The sequence below is a fragment of the Drosophila ananassae genome, unplaced genomic scaffold, assembly GCF_017639315.1.
Source record: "Drosophila ananassae strain 14024-0371.13 unplaced genomic scaffold, ASM1763931v2 tig00000015, whole genome shotgun sequence".
NCBI classification, from domain to species: domain Eukaryota; kingdom Metazoa; phylum Arthropoda; class Insecta; order Diptera; family Drosophilidae; genus Drosophila; species Drosophila ananassae.
In genome coordinates this window covers 575,617-590,288 of record NW_025319112.1, presented here as the reverse complement: position 1 = coordinate 590,288, position 14,672 = coordinate 575,617, and positions in this window count along the sequence as shown.

Here is a 14,672-nt window from a genome sequence, read left to right as displayed (position 1 = left end):
TTTTCAGTAAGTTTGCACAGCAAGTTCTGCTCGTTGCAAGAGACGCATCCAAACTGACCTGCGTAACACAGAGTTGTTTCTAATTTCATCATTTCTCCAAAGTCTATTGCCATCTCTGTTTCTTGCATTCAGTCCGCGCTCTCCGATCAGACCATGCTCAGCAGCAGAGTGTGTCCCTTTTTCCCTTTCAGCTGCTGTGCATTCTACAACTACTAGACAATGTGTCGCCACACCAAAGCTGTACGCACATGACGCACAACTACTAGACAATGTGTCGCCACACCAAAGCTGTACGCACATGTACTATGGACAAACTAACCATTCTACGACACGGCCTTCCTGACAACTCACACGTCCTCGTGTGTTTTGTTTTCAATACCACGAGACTCAATTTCTCTTTAAACTTTTCTTTATTCTTAAACAGATATTTTTTTTCTTTCTTTTTACTTCATGTATTGGACAAAAGCTTTCAAAAATAAAAATCACTTACATAAATATCAAATCTTCTGTATTCATTACATTTCTTCAATTAAACATAATCTTATTAATTCATTTTGTTATTCTTTAATAACATTATTCTCTTTTGTAAAATAAAACCTTTGTGCATTTCCTTTGGCACATTTTCACAATTTTGTAATTCCTTTTACACGTCTTACGATATAACATTAGTGTAGTTCCTTTAACACTTTGAAATAACTTTAGTGTAGTTCCTTTAACACTTTTAAACATTTGTGTAATTCCTTTAACACATTGAAATAACTTTAGTGTAGTTCCTTTAACACTTTTAAACATTTGTGTAATTCCTTTAACACAATGAAATAACTTTAGTGTAGTTCCTTTAACACTTTTTAACATTAAATTCTGTTCGGTATATCTCTATACATTAATTTATGCCACCCTTTTTTTTTTTTTCTTTTTGAATCTCTTTCTTTATTGTCAGACGCTTTTTCCATCATGCCGTCTCTATCTTTGCGTATTAGCTGATTGTTCGGCAAAGCTCTTAAGAATTCATGGGAATATTTGTAAATTCGCTTACTTGCTAAGGACAGACATCTATCTCCATTTAATATTTTGACAATCTCAAACGATTTGCAAAAATGCCTACCACCTATGTATGTACCCTCGGCGTTAAGTTTTACAATGTTATTTATTCTTTTGTTTCCCCTTAAATTTATCCATGACGCTTTCCTCCACTAAGGAGCATTCAGCACCTGAATCAAAACAAAATGGAATAGACTCACCGGATGCCCTCATTATTCCAGTCGGTGGAGCTACTGTGCAGATATCTACCCGCTTCTCATACGTACGGCCTTTTGGACAAGCGGATGCAAAATGTCCTATTTCGTCACATTTAAAGCATTTGACACTTGACCAATCCTTCGGTCCAGTCATGTTGCTGCCGCTGTTGATTTTGCCTTTGCTCTGACCCTTTTCCAAGCGAGCACGGCATTCGGCGTATTTATGACCACCCTTTCCACAGTAATTGCATTCCGTCGGTGTCGGAGACTTGAACTTCTTGCGCTCCGAGCCTGTTGAATCGTCATCTATACTGCGCTTTTTGAAAGAGTGTGCGTGTAACTGTTGTTGTAGCTCATTGCGAGTTTTTACGTTGTTTGTAAAAACCAAGTGCGTCAACTTGTTATCTATTTGCGCCATGTGAGCCAGAGTCACAGATACCGCTATTTCTTCCAAATCCTTGGCTTTCCATTTTGACATAAGTAGCGTAACAATACGGCTACCGTATTCAGCGAAGCCCTCCTCCGGCTTTGGTCGACCATTCAGAACATTTAACAGCATGGCGGCAGAAGTCTCAATTCCAACAAAGCGTTGTATAAACAGCTCCTTGAACTGCGCCCAAGTGATGCCGGCAAAGCAAATTTGGGAAAGCCACTGTGATGCGCCGCCTTCTAGTGCCTTGCTTAGGGCGATCACCAGATTGCTACCCTCGAGCACGTTATCCGCAAAAATTAGGTCCACTGTTGAACACCAAGAGGAAGCATCTGCTCCAGCACTGTCAGGATTGAATTTTGGAAGAGCTACATATGACGCTTTTCCATCGGTTGGCGGTGCCCTTGGTGTCTGCATGTTTTTGATGATTTCCAGTAGGTTGCGGTTTTGCAGCTCCAACGCCAACAAATACGGATCGGTGGCACGATCAGTAGGCAAAGCAGATCCCACTTCTGATGACAGAGATCCCTCCAACGATTCCATATTTTCAGTAAGTTTGCACAGCAAGTTCTGCTCGTTGCAAGAGACGCATCCAAACTGACCTGCGTAACACAGAGTTGTTTCTAATTTCATCATTTCTCCAAAGTCTATTGCCATCTCTGTTTCTTGCATTCAGTCCGCGCTCTCCGATCAGACCATGCTCAGCAGCAGAGTGTGTCCCTTTTTCCCTTTCAGCTGCTGTGCATTCTACAACTACTAGACAATGTGTCGCCACACCAAAGCTGTACGCACATGACGCACAACTACTAGACAATGTGTCGCCACACCAAAGCTGTACGCACATGTACTATGGACAAACTAACCATTCTACGACATATACATATGTACATTACACAACTCAATGTACGGTTCTGAGTTCACAGTGGTATAAATCGTGTTATCCGCACGCAATTATAATTAAATAGAATAAAATACAATACAATTAAATACAATCCTTAGTTTCAATCGGCTTTCTCAACAATCGTGGGCTTCAATTCTCACATAAGTAAGGTGAAAAAGCTGCAGAGGTTGCGATATTGTCTCCAGGACTCAGCCTTAGATGCAGTTTGTTCCTTGGAAATCTCCGGGAAGAATTATGATGTCGCGTTGCATCTCTTGAAAAAAAAATTTAGTAATCGTCGGTTAATATTTCAGGCACATGTGAACGGGATTCTGGGCTTCAGTCTGTTGGAAGGTGGCTCAGTGGCATCGCTTCGAGGGCTTTCAGATAAATTCAATGCCCACGTGCAATCCTTGAAAAATTTGGGTACGACAATTCAAATCGGCGGGGTCAAATGGGAAGACTTAGAGTCGCAAATAATGGGATCGTCCTTTATCATCACAAATTCTTCTTCCCCTGCTTGTATATTATGTGGTGGGTGATCCCACGTAGTGTCTGCATGCCCCAGATTTCTGTTAATGCCCTCTGAGAGCCCTCTGCGAGGCCACGCAGTCGACCCGGTCCATGTTGGAAATGTCTTAAAAACTGGTCATCCCCTGCGTGAGTGCCTCGCTGCTAATTGTCGCAGTTGTGGGAGGAGGCATCACAGCCTGCTGCATTTTTTGGAAATACAGTTATCCAGCAGCCAGCCTTCGGTTGTGCCGTCTACGTCAGCCACAGCCGAGTGCGCCTAGCAAATGAGCTTCTCCATCCGCGGCTAATGCACTAGTTGCCCAAGGTCGCAGCGGTGAGATACGGTGAGCCTTACTGGCTACAGCAAACATTTTCGTTCGGAGTCGTGCTGGAGTTTTTGCTCCTTGCCGAGCTTTATTGGATTCAGGATCGCAATTACATGTGATTACTTCCCAAATGGTTAGTCAGCTGCAGTTTCCTAGACGATGTGCTCCTGCTGTGATCGGCCCCAATATGGCGGATCTCCAGCTGTAATATTCCGGGAAACCTCATTTTAGCCGATTCAAAGTTTTTCTGGCCACAACGTGTTGTTTTGCTTATCGGAGCCAGTCTATTTTATGAACTGCTGTATGTTGGGGCGATTCCAGCTCTCACTGTTACTGTTGGCCTACTGGCCTACTGTTGTTGCAGGAAACCCGGCTTGGATGGGATGTATGTGGGAGCGGTTCACAGGTTGAGAGAAGGTCATTCGTGGCCTCACACTATGGAGGGGCCGTTGGCACTACCAAGCGCCCAGTGGCTAAGCTTTGCCTATTGCCCCTTAGGGATGAAGTTAAAGGACAGACCTCAACTTAATTGAATGAAATGTAAATTAAATATTGTCTTCCTAAAATAAATCATATCTAAAATAAAATTTAAGATATAAATTATTAGTCTTTGATTCACTTCCTCCTTCTTCGGAATACGACAGGGCCGTTCCTCTTTCTATTTAACTAATTTTTTCCATTTATTTTTTGGCTTATTATTATACGCTTGAAGAGGGATTATACCCTTGTCTGTCTGTCGACAGTCGATAAAAGTCGAAAACTTCAGTTTCAGGTGTAAAAATTTTGTCCTTTTTGTTCAACAAAATCGAAAATATATTTTTTTTTAAAAGCTACAACATTTAACTATTGAAAAACAGCAAAAATTTTAAAATCGGTTGAAAAAAACGCGTTCAGGAATTTTTAAGCGCAAAAAAGTCCCGAAAAACGCTTTTTTTAATAAATAAAAATTGGAGGGTTCCAAAAATATAAAAAAAATATTTTTGAGTTCTCTTCGACCAGATTAACAACCTACACTATCTCGTTTCCCAAGTGTATTTCGTTTTTTTTTTTGTCGCACAGTGTTATTATTCCCTTGAACAGGGTATTATAGCCTGAGTCGATATGAGCACTGTCTGTCTGTTTCTACGCAAACCAGTCTCTCAGTTTTAAAGCTGTGGAGTTGAAACTTGGCTTAGCTGCCATATAACTGACCGATCGAAAATGCCATAATTTTGGTGGTTTTCAAGTTAAAGGGTTGGAACACACATTTTATACTTGGCCGAAATATCTTATCTACAAAATTTCGTAAGGATCTAGCTAAGACCTCAACTGGGAGAAAAATTTCGGGTCAGGCAGCAGCCACGGCATAGATTTACCACTAAAATAAGTAGAGTTTGTCTTATTTTTATTTATCTTATCGCTTTTGTTGGTCGCAAGCCGACTCTTCTCGGTTTCCGCTGTATACCTAAGATATATGAATTATGTAGGCCGTGTAATTGCGTTGACCATCATTATTTTTAGTACATATCATTTTTGAAATGTATGTATTCCAATTAACAATAAAAAATGGCTTCTTTCCGTTACCATATAGTTGGTAACATATTTGAATTTTGGCCAACAAATGTGGTCGGCTGGTCGATATACTAATAGAAAGGTATGGTTTTAATTCCATAATTTTATCCAATCATTTTCCAAAAATTGGAAATTTTTGGTTTGGATGGAGCGTTTGGATTTGGGTGAAAGTGAAAAAAATTTTGATTCACAAAATCGGATCCAATGGAGTCGCCATACAAAATATTTTTTCACATTCTACATTCTGTAATTGTTTATACCTTGTTGCCTTTTTCCGAAACCTCCTACACAAAAGGTAGGAAAGCATATTTAATAAAATTAATGATTATACACATACCTTTGATTATAAATATTAATTTCTAATAATATTATTTTTATTTAAAGGTATCACAAATCAGATCTTTGGGATAAATTACTTGGTTCTGGAACTGGAAGAATTTCAACCCAACAAAGATATGATAAAGTCAAGACATTATTCGAGAACCATAAAACACAGTTTGGTAGTGCAAAGCATATAATTGAGCGATCCCTACGAAATACCAAAGAAGAAATTAATTGGAGTCAACTAAATATGCCAGTTATAGAAAATTGGCTAGATATGTTTTTAAGTCACAAAATAACGTAAAAAATGTTAGTGAGTTATTCTAATAGGACAAAAAATAGTCAACCAGGATCAAAATATAGAAATTTAACATCATAGAATTTTTTGTATACAATAATTTCATAATACCTTTCAGTTATTTCCTAGAAATATAAGTACAGTTTAATAATATAACACGGTAATATTATCGCAGTTAAGAGAAAATTTTAGAAAATATTAATTTTTGTCATTTGTTTCCATTTCACACGGCACCGTTGGGCACAAAGAACTGCCCATATTTAAATGAATGAAATGAAAATTAAATATTGTCCTCCTAAAATAAATCATATCTAAAATAAAATTTAAAATATTAATTAATATGTCTTTGATTTTACTTTAAAACTCTTTCAAAGTAAATCATCTTAATTTCTAAAAATACGATTCTATTTCTGTCTCAAGGTACTTTCTAAGCACTGCGACGTTCCACGGTGTTCCTACTTTCAATTTCCCTCCAATCCCTCCGACCATGCCATCTTCTTGGCGGGCACTTCACACTTTCCCCCTTCTTCGGGAAACAAAAGAGATGGTGAACGGATAAAACTCCCCCGGTCTCTCCGCAGACCGCATCCCAGCTCCTTTCTTTTAACCTATATTGGGTTCACCATTTTTTTTATATTCCCTGCTGGCTCTGTGTGTGGATGCCTTCATCCACTTCCTCCTTCTTCGGAATACAGCAGGGTCGTTCCTCTTTCTTTTCTTTTTTTTTTTTTTTTTTTATTAAACTTTGCTTTTATTTATTGGATCTTCTCTTAATTTTGAGACTAACAATAAGTTTTCAAATCTTAACATTAACATTTAACTAACAGTAGACTAAGACTGCATTCTGGTTGCACGTTCCTCAAGACGGTCGCTGGGTGGGTAGGTCATTCCGACGAAGTCGTGATTGGTTACTCAACCTTGTTAGACCTCTCGCCAGGTGGTTAGGGTGCGACAATAGCTTGCTAAAGTACTTTTCCTTCTGTTCTGCGATCACATCTTTGACTGGAAGAATGTTTAAGTCGCGATGTATGTTTTCGTTGCGAACGTACCAAGGTGCCCCGGTGATTGTTCTCAAGATCTTCGACTGAGCTCGCTGGACTATGTCAATATTGCTATTGCTGGCATTCCCCCATAACTGGGAGCCGTACATCCATATAGGTTTAAGTACCGAGTTATACAGCAGGACTTTAAATTCAAGGCAAAGGGGAGACCGAGCGTTGATAAGCCAATGAAGGCTGCTGGCTTTTAGCTTTAGGTGGGTTCTTTTAGCTTCTATGTGCCGACGCCATGTGAGTCTTCTATCGAGGTGTACTCCTAGATATGTTACCTCGTTTGCTTGCGGGAGTAGGGTGTTGTTTAGCGTAAGGGGCGGGCAGTTTTGCCTATTCAAGGTGAACGTAACGTGCTTGCATTTTTGTTCGTTTACTTTAATTCGCCAGTCTGATAGCCATTTTTCAACATCCACCAGATGAAGAGCTAGCTGCGCAGTTGCTTGCATCGGGCATTTTGAGCGGCTAAGAATAGCTGTATCATCAGCAAACGTAGATGTTGTTAATCGTGTGCTTGTCGGGATGTCTGCTGTGTAGAGAACATATAATGTTGGTCCGAGTACGCTTCCTTGAGGAACTCCAGCTCCAACAGTGAATTCGTCAGATATATCAGTGTTGCACCTCACAGCAAATTTTCTGTCGTAGAGGTAAGACTCTAAAAGCTTGTGGGTATTACAAGGGAGCATTGTCTTGATTTTGTACATTAGACCTTCTAGCCAGACTCTATCAAATGCTTGAGAGACATCTAGAAATATTGCGGTACAGTACTCGCGTTTTTCGAATGCATTCCGAATTTCTGCTGTTATCCGGTTGACCTGCTCAATTGTACCGTGCTTTTCACGAAACCAAAACTGATGTGACGGGATTCCTTCCTGGATCCTTAGGTATGTGTTTATTCGAGTCAGAATGCATTTCTCAAAGAGTTTAGATAAGCATGAAAGTAGGCTTATAGGTCTATACGACGTGGGAATTGTGTGGTCTTTTCCCGGCTTTGCTATCATTATTATAATTGACTTTTTCCATCTTGCTGGAAAGTGGCCAAGTTTTGCGATGGCATTGAAGAGCTGGGTGATAGTGCAGACGGCGCAATATGGAAGCTCAATGATCATTTTGGGAGTTATGAGGTCGCAGCCTGGTGATTTTTTCGGATTTAGTTGGTTTTTGATGATATTAGCGATTTCGTTTGGGCGAAACTCGATTGGTTCATGTTGAAGCTGAGGCTCATATGGTAAAGTCGGCAGAGTAAAGGCACTAGTGGCCGGATTTGGTTGGAAGATATTTTTGAGGTGATTGGCAAATGTGCTGGCTCTGTCTGCATCGCTGCGCGCCCAGCCGCCTGTGGGATTTCTAATAGGCATCACTGTTTCTTTCGGTGAGCTTAGAGTTGGGTGAGCTCTCCATAGTGAGTGTTTTGTACTAGAAGTTGACAATTGCTCTATATAGCGGCGGTGGACATAAGCTTCTTCTTGCTGTAGGGCTTTAGTAAGTTGACGTGAGGCATGTCTAAAGCTTTGCTTAGTAGATGGCGATCTGTGGAATTGCCACTCGCGACGTGAACGCCGCTTTTCGAGGACGAGCTGTTCGATTTGTAGATTTGTCTTTTTATTGCTTTGTGTATTTATAGTTTGCGATGTTGAGGCTCGAGCTGCAGAGACGAGTACAGACTCAAGTGAATTAACAAAGCTGTCTACGTTGGCTTCATCGTGGAGATGAGGACTTAGCTCAATGTGTGAGCTGATATATTTTCTGTACTTAACCCAATTGGTTTTCTGTGAGGTCAATTTTAATGGTTGTTCCAATGTTCCTGGATGTCGCAGTAGAATAAACAGGACAGGCGAGTGATCAGATGAAAGATCCGATAGGCAATTGGCGCTTATCAGATTTTTAGAGATGTTTTTGGTAATCGCAAAGTCTATTAAATCTGGTAGTTTCCTTGGGTCTGCCGGCCAGTATGTTGGTGTGCCAGAAGAAACATAGTCGAGCTTGTTCTTGGCTTTGATAATTGCATTATAGAGCTGCTTCCCTTTTGGAGTCACGAGACGGGATCCCCAGTGTGTGTGCTTGGCATTGTAGTCTCCTGCTGCTATGAAGTGGTCTCCAAGTGTGTTGAAAAACTGCATAAACTCATCTTCAGCTATATTGAAGCGAGGGGGGCAGTATACGGCGGCTAGTGTAAGTTGGTTGCCAGTATTTAGTTGTATATTTATAGATGTGGCCTGTAGGTAGTTTTTAGCAAATTTGTTTTGATAATGGTGCTTTATGCGGCTTCTGATTAGAATTCCAGTCCCACCATGTGCTTTACCATCTGGATGATTTGTTCCGTAGAATGAATATCCTCGTAGTTGAAAATTGTATTTGTTTGTGAGGTGTGTTTCCGAAAGTAGCATTACATCGATGTGATTGTCGAGTAGGAATTGAGCTAACTCAAGTTTATGTTGCGAAACGCCGTTAGCGTTCCACGTAGATATCCGTAGGAAAGCCATTATTTGGATTGTTGTGAAACCAGCATTTGAATCAATAGATTTTGGTTTCGCATTAAATCTTGCATAGTTGTGCGCATAAACGACATAAATTCCGTCAGGCTTTGTTGTAGGCTGCATATCATAGCTTCAAAGTTGCTTTTTGGCTGCTCTGTTGGTTGATGTTGCTGAGCCGTGTTCGGTTCTTGATATGCTGATTGCAGAAATGAGCTTCTTGAGGCAGGTGTCGCCGGTCCTGATTTTAAGGCGCTTGCGTATGTCACGTTTTTGTCAACGTTAATGGGTCCTAGTGAGGATCTGGCTGCAGTCGAGAAGAAGACTTCAGGGTTTGATCTGGACGCCGTGAACTGTCCATTTTGGGTGCGGGCAGCTATTCCTTTCTGGTGGATGCGACTTTTCAGCTCCTTATAGACTGGGCATCCTCTATAATTAGCAGTGTGATTGCCACCGCAGTTGCCGCACTTTTTCGAGTTGCTGTCATCTTTGCTCGCTGGGCAGTGTGCGGAGTCATGAAGCTCTCCGCAAACTACACACACCGGGCGCAGTTTACAGTATGACCTTGTATGGCCATATTCCTGGCAGTTCGCACATTGTACCGGGCCATTGCGTTTGTGCGGTTCCTCAACTGTAATTCTGCGGTGCAGCAGGTACTGAAGATTGTATATTGGGTGCACTTCGTATTTCTTCAGGAGCTTGGTTTCTGGTTCAAGCTCAACCTTAAAGAGTGGCTGCGGCTTTCTATCCCTGTTAAGGATATTAAAGACTGTCTTGGCGCTAAAACCCTTCTCCTGTAGCGCCTTTTTTATCTCTGCAGGCGTTACTTCGGGCTCTATGCCCTTAAGTACGACTTGCAGGCCCTTGCTGCTTTTTAGCTGGTACGTGTAAAAGTTCTTTTTATTCTCGGTAAGATATTTTGATAATACTCTATAGTTATCTTCAGACTTCATTTGAACTTTTGTTTCTTGAATGTTGCCCTTTACAAGGGGTATTATGTGGAAGTTATCCTTACCAATAAGCTCAATAATTTTGTTGACAAGAACATTGGAACTTTTTTCGCGTATATAGATAGGCGGAGGTTTTGGCTTCCTTTTCCCAACTTCAGTGGATTCGACCGCCTCAACCTCATCGGCGTCTGCCAAGATTTTAAATCGGTTTGAGTTAATGGGCGTTTCTTTTGCTACTAGGCTAGCATTGCCACGGGTTATTTTGCGTTTGGAATTCAGGGGGCTCAGCTTCCTTTTGATTTGGATGTAGCGATCCATGCCAGTCTGCACAGCCGGCTTAATATAGTCATTGTTTTTGTTTTTGTTTTGGTTTTCGGGCAGCGCGGACGTATTACTATTTGCGCTGCTAGCTGATGACGTCGTTAAACGCGCTGTCGATACAGTTGCGGTTGTTGTTGTTGTTACTGTTGACGTTGTCAAAGAAATTGAGGTGCTAGTTACTGCACTCTTTGGCTGCAGAGACATCGATGGTATCGAGGGGGAGCAGGAACGCGCTCTCTCGCTCTCTACGTTTAAGAATTCGGTCAAGTTGGGGGTAATTGACCGAGCTTGATCGGAGCTTGCATGGTTTTCGGTTGCTTTAAAAGAGAAGTACGCGTTGTTTCTTTGTACTGAGAGCCGTCTCTCGTCTAGCTCACGTTGACGTTGTGTGCGAACGTCGTTTGAACTCATTGCAGTCGAGGTTGATTTAGTTTGAGTTTTAAGTGTTGTGTTTTATATTAATTAATTAATTAATTAATCAATATAAACATTAGCGATTTCATCGCAAAAAGCGTCTTTTCGCGTTATTGTAGATTTCTTAGAGCAGTCACTGCATTTTTATGATTTTATTGAATATTTTTTCCCGGAGCACAATAAAAAAACACGTCTGCATGCGACGACTGCAATCGAAAAACCCGAAAAATTAGTTCCTCTTTCTATTTAACTAATTTTTTCCATTTATTTGTTGGCTTATTATACCCTTGAAGAGGGATTATACCCTTGTCTGTCTGTCGACAGTCGATAAAAGTCGAAAACTTCAATTTCAGGTGTAAAAATGTTGTCCTTTTTGTTCAACAAAATCGAAGATATATTTATACCCTTGCAGAGGGTATTATAATTTTGGTCAAAAGTGTGCAACGCAGTGAAGGAGACATCTCCGACCCTATAAAGTATATATATTCTTGATCAGGATCACCTCCTGAGTCGATATGAGCATGTCCGTCTGTCCGTCTGTCCGTCTGTCTGTCTGTCTGTTTCTACGCAAACTAGTCTCTCAGTTTTAAAGCTATCGAGTTGAAACTTTGCACACATCCTTTTTTCCTTTGCAGGCAGTATATAAGTCGGAACGGCCGGGATCGGTCGACTATATCCTATAGCTGCCATATAACTGATTGATCGGAAATGCCATAACTTTGGTGTTTTTTAAGTTAGAGGGTTGGGACTTTCCACACATGTTATATTTGACCAAAATATCTTATGTACAAAATTTCATAAGGATCGGCCGACTATATCCTATAGCTGTCATAGAACGATCGAAATTGGCATAACTTTGGTGTTTTTTAAGTTAGAAAGATGGGATTTGGTACAGATTCTATTTTGGGAAAAATAATTCAATATGCCAAATTTCATAAGGATCGGCCGACTATATACGATCCGCTACATATCTAATAATAAAAGATGCGTGGCGCCACCTAGCGGACTGCGACTGAACTGCAAGGGTATATCAACTTCGGCTCCGCCCGAAGTTAGCTTTCCTTTCTTGTTTTTTTTCAAAAGCTACAACATTTAACTATTGAAAAACAGCAAAAATTTTGAAATCGGTTGAAAAAAACGCGTTCAGGAATTTTTAAGCGCAAAAAAGTCCCGAAAAACGTTTTTTTTTAATAAATAAAAATTGGAGGGTTCCAAAAATATAAAAAAAATATTTTTGAGTTCTCTTCGACCAGATTAACAACCTACACTATCTCGTTTCCCAAGTGTATTTCGTTTTTTTTTTTTGTCGCACAGTGTTATTATTCCCTTGAACAGGGTATTATAGCCTGAGTCGATATGAGCACTGTCTGTCTGGTTCTACGCAAACCAGTCTCTCAGTTTTAAAGCTGTGGAGTTGAAACTTGGCTTAGCTGCCATATAACTGACCGATCGAAAATGTCATAATTTTGGTGGTTTTCAAGTTAAAGGGTTGAAACACACATTTTATATTTGGCCGAAATATCTTATCTACAAAATTTCATAAGGATCTAGCTAAGACCTCAACTGGGAGAAAAATTTCGGGTCAGGCAGCAGCCACGGCATAGATTTACCACTATAATAAGTAGAGTTTGTCTTATTTTTATTTATCTTATCGCTTTTGTTGGTCGCAAGCCGACTCTTCTCGGTTTCCGCTGTATACCTAAGATATATGAATTATGTAGGCCGTGTAATTGCGTTGACCATCATTATTTTTAGTACATATCATTTTTGAAATGTATGTATTCCAATTAACAATAAAAAATGGCTTCTATCCGTTACCATATCTTTGGTAACATATTTGAATTTTGGCCAACAAATGTGGTCGGCTGGACCACAGTACCTGATATCAAAAAATGAATGATATACTAATAGAAAGGTATGGTTTTAATTCCATAATTTTATCCAATCATTTTCCAAAAATTGGAAATTTTTGGTTTGGATGGAGCGTTTGGATTTGGGTGAAAGTGAAAAAAATTTTGATTCACAAAATCGGATCCAATGGAGTCGCCATACAAAATATTTTTTCACATTCTACATTCTGTAATTGTTTATACCTTGTTGCCTTTTTCCGAAAACTCCTACACAAAAGGTAGGAAAGCATATTAAATAAAATTAATGATTATACACATACCTTTGATTATAAATATTAATTTCTAATAATATTATTGAAGTGAAACTTCTTTAGGCGCGTAATGGATTTTCGGGGACGGAGTAAAACCGAGTCAGGATCGACACGAAAATGCGAGTACCCCCACCACCGCTCACCGTTCACTGTCCCTCTCTCACCATATGCGCTTGTTGAGGTGGGGGAGCCGCTCACGAACGTTGTCTCTCTTCTCTTCTTTCCTCTCTCTCAGACACCAGCGAACTGCGCCACGCCTCAGAATGCTCTCTGGCTAATGGGAAAACAATTATTATGGTGTCGATTTATATCTCACCAGGTAAATCGATTACTGATATCAAAGATTTTATCCACCATGTGCTTCTGCCATATACAGAGGGTGGTTCGAGGCTATTGAATAAGAATTATCACGAAATTCCTATGATCATTTCGGGAGATTTTAATGTTAATTTCGCGAGGGAAGAATCTGTAAAGTTATTGAACTTTTTCAAAAACACACTCAATTTGGATATTGTTAATGATAGGAACACTAGCACGACTAGACACGGGACAACAATCGATGCAGTTTTTGCACGATTAATTAAGGATTTAAGTGCTCACGTATATATCTCGCACTTTAGTTACCATAACCCAATTATCACGACATTAGGAAATGATATTCATGAAATTGACAATGAAAATGGCACATGATTGGTAAATTGTCATTGTAATTTCTTTGTAATTTTTAATTGTAGTATTGTTATTTATGTAATATTGTATACTTGTGAATAAATTGAAAATTTTTGGAACTATACATTAATCGAACGTCATTCATCTATAAGAAAATATTAGAAAAAGCAAATTCATGCTTCGTCGTTGAATTATTTAACCTCTAATTTTCAAACTAACCTAAGAGAGAAAATAGAGATGATGAAATGAAAATAGAGAGAGAGGAATACTAGAAGTTTCACTTCTGTCTTGCGTAGGCTTGACACACCCTTTTTGAAGTGAAACTTCTTTAGGCGCGTAATGGATTTTCGGGGACGGAGTAAAACCGAGTCAGGATCGACACGAAAATGCGAGTACCCCCACCACCGCTCACCGTTCACTGTCCCTCTCTCACCATATGCGCTTGTTGAGGTGGGGGAGCCGCTCACGAACGTTGTCTCTCTTCTCTTCTTTCCTCTCTCTCAGACACCAGCGAGCTGCGCCACGCCTCAGAATGCTCTCTGGCTAATGGGAAAACAATTATTATGGTGTCGATTTATATCTCACCAGGTAAATCGATTACTGATATCAAAGATTTTATCCACCATGTGCTTCTGCCATATACAGAGGGTGGTTCGAGGCTATTGAATAAGAATTATCACGAAATTCCTATGATCATTTCGGGAGATTTTAATGTTAATTTCGCGAGGGAAGAATCTGTAGAGTTATTGAACTTTTTCAAAAACACACTCAATTTGGATATTGTTAATGATAGGAACACTAGCACGACTAGACACGGGACAACAATCGATGCAGTTTTTGCACGATTCATTAAGGATTTAAGTGCTCACGTATATGTCTCACACTTAAGTTACCATAACCCAATTATCACGACATTAGGAAATGATATTCATGAAATTGACAATGAAAATGGCACATGATTGGTAAATTGTCATTGTAATTTCTTTGTAATTTTTAATTGTAGTATTGTTATTTATGTAATATTGTATACTTGTGAATAAATTGAAAATTTTTGGAACTATACATTAATCGAACGTC